We start from the raw sequence: 6,000 nt of genomic DNA on the forward strand, positions 1-6,000 counted from the left end.
ATATATATACACTGTATTCAGTTTAGCTAGATCCGTTCCTGTTATCTTCTATCTAGACTATTTACATTTAATGCAGCGCGTCCTGCTCACAGTGTTCAGCTAGATCCGTTCCTGCTATTTACATTTAGTGCAGTGCGTCCTGCTCACAGTGTTCAGCTAGATCCGTTCCTGTTATCTTCTAGACTATTTACATTTAGTGCAGTGCGTCCTGCTCACAGTGTTCAGCTAGATCCGTTCCTGCAATTTACATTTAGTGCAGTGCGTCCTGCTCACAGTGTTCAGCTAGATCCGTTCCTGCTATTTACATTTAGTGCAGTGCGTCCTGCTCACAGTGTTCAGCTAGATCCGTTCCTGCAATTTACATTTAGTGCAGTGCGTCCTGCTCACAGTGTTCAGCTAGATCCGTTCCTGTTATCTTCTAGACTATTTACATTTAGTGCAGTGCGTCCTGCTCACAGTGTTCAGCTAGATCCGTTCCTGCTATTTACATTTAGTGCAGTGCGTCCTGCTCACAGTGTTCAGCTAGATCCGTTCCTGTTATCTTCTAGACTATTTACATTTAGTGCAGTGCGTCCTGCTCACAGTGTTCAGCTAGATCCGTTCCTGTTATCTTCTAGACTATTTACATTTAGTGCAGTGCGTCCTGCTCACAGTGTTCAGCTAGATCCGTTCCTGTTATCTTCTAGACTATTTACATTTAGTGCAGTGCGTCCTGCTCACAGTGTTCAGCTAGATCCGTTCCTGTTATCTTCTAGACTATTTACATTTAGTGCAGTGCGTCCTGCTCACAGTGTTCAGCTAGATCCGTTCCTGTTATCTTCCTACTGACAGGCAGGCTTGTCTGGTTACAGTATATAAAGCTACCTGAAGAAAATTACAGGTGTTCTATTTGATCCTATTAGTACCACGGTCAGGCAGCTAGACTATTTACATTTAGTACAGTGCGTCCTGCTCATAGTGTTCAGCTAGATCCGTTCCTGTTATCTTCCTACTGACAGGCAGGCTTGTCTGGTTACAGTATATAAAGCTACCTGAAGAAAATTACAGGTGTTCTATTTGATCCTATTAGTACCACGGTCAGGCAGCTAGACTATTTACATTTAGTACAGTGCATCCTGCTCACAGTGTACAGCTAGATCCGTTCCTGTTATCTTCCTACTGACAGGCAGGCTTGTCTGGTTACAGTATATAAAGCTACCTGAAGAAAATTACAGGTGTTCTATTTGATCCTATTAGTACCACGGTCAGGCAGCTAGACTATTTACATTTAGTACAGTGCGTCCTGCTCACAGTGTTCAGCTAGATCCGTTCCTGTTATCTTCCTACTGACAGGCAGGCTTGTCTGGTTACAGTATATAAAGCTACCTGAAGAAAATTACAGGTGTTCTATCCCAGCTTAGTGCAGCTACAGGCCATTAGTATGTCTGGAAGGCCAAGAAGGAGAGGCAGACAGTCACAAGCCAATAAGAGAGGGCAAGCAGGCTCTGTGTCTAGTGCTGGTCGTGGAGACGGTGCATCCTCATCAGCACGTGGCCATGGGACACGCTTGGCCTTTTTTTCGGCAGCTGGCCGTGTTGAGCCGCAACATGCGGAAGACTTGGTCGAGTGGATGACCAAGCCGTCCTCATCCTCCTCATCCTCTCTCACCCATGCCCAGGGTGCTTTGTCTGGCAAAGCAGCGGCCTCTTCCCTCAGCTCAATGTCATCAGTGACTCCTTCCCTAGCTCCACCATGTCCTCATGAGGATTCCCTCGAACTGTTTGACCACAGTGTTGGGTACATGCTCCAGGAGGATGCCCAGCGTTTGGAAGGCTCTGATGACGATACTGAGCTCGATGAAGGCAGTAACATGAGCACGGACAGAGGGGGTGCCCAAGAAGGACAGCAATCTGGCAGTCATGCTCCCCCTGCTGCAGCATACTGCCAGGTTTGCTCCAGTGATGAGGAGGGAGGGGATGATGAGGTCACTGACTCAACGTGGGTGCCTGATAGGAGAGAGGAGGAGGAGGAGGAGGCGGCGGCACATCACCAACGAGGCAGGATGCCCTCCAGGGGCCAGCCTAAGGGCAGCACATTGACTGCATCACACCCCAAAGCTCCACATGTGCAGGGCGCTGCAGTCTCTGCGCGTTATTCAAAAAGTTCTTTGGTGTGGGCCTTTTTTGAGACGAGTGCATCAGATCGCACCGCTGCTATTTGCAACATATGTCTCAAGCGTATCTCGCGTGGCCAAAACATCTCCCGCTTGGGTACCACATGCTTGACCAGACATATGTTGACCTGCCATGCAGTTCGTTGGCAAGCGTATCTAAAAGACCCACACCAAAGAACAAAGAGGATCTCTCCTTGCTCCTCATCAGCTGAGATTTCCAACCCCACTAGACCTTCAGTCCTCTCTGAGACCTGCAGTGAGAGGAATGAAGGTGTAGAATTAGGTGTGTCACAGCCAAGTACTTGTGGGCAATCTGCTTTTGGTACACCGACGTCAGATTGTACCAGGCAAATTTCCCTGCCCCAGCTGCTGCACCGCCGAAAGAAGTTTGCTCCCAGCCATCCACATGCCCAGCGGTTGAATGCTAGCTTGGCAAAATTGCTAGCACTTCAACTGCTGCCTTTTCAGTTGGTAGACTCTGCCCCCTTCCGTGAGTTTGTGGAATGTGCGGTTCCTCAGTGGCAGGTACCCAAACGCCACTTTTTCTCACGGAAGGCGATTCCGGCTCTCTACCGGCATGTGGAAGGCAATGTCCATGCCTCGCTGGACAGGGCGGTCAGCGGTAAGGTGCATATTACCGCTGACTCATGGTCCAGCAGGCATGGACAGGGACGTTACCTAAGTTTCACGGCGCATTGGGTGACTCTGCTGGCAGCTGGGAAGGATGCAGGACAAGGTGCAGTAGTGTTGGAGGTTGTTCCGCCACCACGCCTCCAAAATGCTGATTGTGACACACCTCTCTCCTCCACCCCCTCCTCTTCTTCTTCCTCCATGGCCTCTTCCTCGGAACCAGCGGTGCTCTGTAGGCGTTCAAGGGGCTACGCAAGTACGCAGGCCAAAAGATGCCATGCGGTGCTTGAGCTGGTGTGCTTGGGGGACAGGAGCCACACTGGGGCAGAGGTTCTGTCAGCTCTGCAGGGGCAGGTTCAGAGGTGGTTGACGCCACGCCAACTTAAGGCAGGAATGGTGGTTTGCGACAATGGCACCAACCTCCTCTCTGCCCTCCGACAGGGACAAATGACCCATGTGCCCTGTTTGGCTCACGTCCTTAACTTGGTGGTGCAGCGGTTCTTGGGCAGGTACCCGGGCTTACAGGATGTCCTGAGGCAGGCCAGGAAAGTCTGTGTGCATTTCCGCCGGTCATATAATGCCAGTGCTCGGCTGACGGACCTCCAAAAGGAGTTTAACCTGCCCAAGAACCGCCTAATCTGTGACATGCCCACCAGGTGGAACTCAACGTTGGCCATGCTGCAGCGGCTGCACACGCAGCAGAGGGCCATCAATGAGTACCTGTGTGACTATGGCACCAGGACAGGGTCAGGGGAGCTTGGTTTTTTTTCCCCACGCCAGTGGGCCATGATCAGGGATGCATGCACTGTCCTGTCACCATTCGAGGAGGCCACGAGGATGGTGAGCAGTGACAGTGCATGCATCAGTGACACTGTCCCCCTTGTCCACCTGTTGGAGCACACGCTGCGTGGAATAATGGACAGGGCACTTGAGGCAGAACAGAGGCAGGAAGAGGAGGACTTCCTTAGCTCTCAAGGCCCCCTTTATCCAGACAGTGTTCCTGCGTGCCCGCCGATCACACAGGAAGAGGACGAGGAGGAAGAGGAGGAGGAGGAGGAGGAAGATTGTGTCAGTATGGAGGTGGAGCCTGGCACTCAGCATCAGCAGCAGTCTTTAAGGGATCAGTCCCAAGAAACACATGGACTTGTACGTGGCTGGGAGGAGGTGGCTGCGGACCATGTCGTTCTTAGGGACCCAGAGGACTCCGGACCGAATGCCTCAGCAAACCTACGCTGCATGGCCTCCCTGATCCTGCAAAGCCTGCGTAAGGATCCTCGTATTCGTGGTATCAAGGAGAAGGACCAATACTGGCTGGCAACCCTCCTTGATCCACGTTACAAGGGTAAGGTTGCGGACCTTATCTTGCCATCGCAGAGGGAGCAGAGGATGAAACATCTTCGGGAGGCCTTGCAGAAAGGTCTGTGCAACGCGTTCCCAGAGACTGGGAGGTTACAAACTCCTGTTTCTGGACAACGTGTTGCTGAGGCTTCGGTCAGTCAAAGAAGGAGCGGTGGAGAAGGTGGCCGTCTGACCGATGCGTTCAGACAATTTTTTGGTCCGCAGCCCCAAGGTATGATCGGTTCCAGCAACCATCGCCAGCGTCTGTTTTACATGGTGCAGGAATACCTAGGGGCAAGATCAGACTTGGACACCTTTCCCACCGAAAATCCTCTGGGTTACTGGGTCTTGAGGATGGATCACTGGCCAGAGCTTGCACAGTATGCAATTGAGCTACTGGCCTGTCCTGCATCCAGCGTTCTTTCGGAACGCACATTCAGTGCTGCTGGAGGCGTGGTAACCGATCACAGGGTGCGTCTGTCCACCGACTCGGTCGATCGGCTGACCTTCATAAAAATGAATGAGTCTTGGATCACCACCAGCTACCAAGCACCTGATGCTGATGTAACCGAATATTTTTTTTTGAAATCTCAGATCCCTTCAAAGACTGCCTATGCTGATGCTGAGTGACTATCCCTGAGTAATTATCCTCTTCCTCCTCAATCATCACGCTGATAGCTTGTAAGAACATTTTTGGTTCTGGGCGCCACCACCAGTGCCTAAGGCACAATTTTTCAGCCCCTGTTTAACAGGGGCGTGTAATTACAATTTTTGATGTAATACTTTGCAGCAGGGCTCGTTCCTGCATTCCAACTAGAGTGTCTGTGAGGGGTTGCAGTGTTGTGGCACCAGCACCAGTGCCTAAGGCCCAATTTTTCTGCCCCTGTCTAACAGGGGCGTGTAATTACAATTTTTGATGCAATACTTTGCAGCAGGGCTCGTTACTGCGTTCCAACTAGAGTGTCTGTGAGGGGTTGCAGTGTTGTGGCACCAGCACCAGTGCCTAAGGCCCAATTTTTCTGCCCCTGTCTAACAGGGGCGTGTAATTACAATTTTTGATGCAATACTTTGCAGCAGGGCTCGTTCCTGCGTTCCAACTAGAGTGTCTGTGAGGGGTTGCAGTGTTGTGGCACCAGCACCAGTGCCTAAGGCCCAATTTTTCTGCCCCTGTCTAACAGGGGCGTGTAATTACAATTTTTGAAGCAATACTTTGCAGCAGGGCTCGTTCCTGCGTTCCAACTAGAGTGTCTGTGAGGGGTTGCAGTGTTGTGGCACCAGCACCAGTGCCTAAGGCCTAATTTTTCAGCTCCTGTTCAACAGGGGCATGTAATTACAATTCTTGATCTAATATTTCACAGCAGGGCCCTGTGAGGGCTTACAGTGTTGTGGCCACAGCAACACCTAAGGCCCAAATTTCTGCTGAGTATATAGGGCAGGACCCTACTTTCAAACATCTAACTTACAAACGACTCCTACTTGCAAACGGAAGGAGACAACAGGAAGTGAGATTAAATCTACCCCTAGAAAGGGAAATTCTCTCCTGTAAGAGTTAATATGGGAAAACAATTTCTCCTTTCCACTGATGCTTTCCAATCCTTGTTCCACAAAAAAACCCAAATTTTCAAAAAACATTTTTCATTGGGACAAAAAAGTGAGGTGAAATCTTCTGAAGAGGAGGAAAGACAGCAAAACAAATGTCACAGGGGTGATAACCCTTCCCTATGTTTTCCAAAAAGCTTAGAAAAGATTTTTTGGCTGGAGCTAAACACGTTAAAAATGTTCAAAATTACAAACAGATTCTACTTAACAACAAACCTACAGTCCCTGTCTTGTTTGCACCGCCTGTATACTGCTGTTCAGAGTATATAGGGCCTGGTGGC

Source organism: Aquarana catesbeiana, linkage group LG03 (assembly GCF_042186555.1).
Source record: "Aquarana catesbeiana isolate 2022-GZ linkage group LG03, ASM4218655v1, whole genome shotgun sequence".
Lineage (NCBI taxonomy): Eukaryota > Metazoa > Chordata > Amphibia > Anura > Ranidae > Aquarana > Aquarana catesbeiana.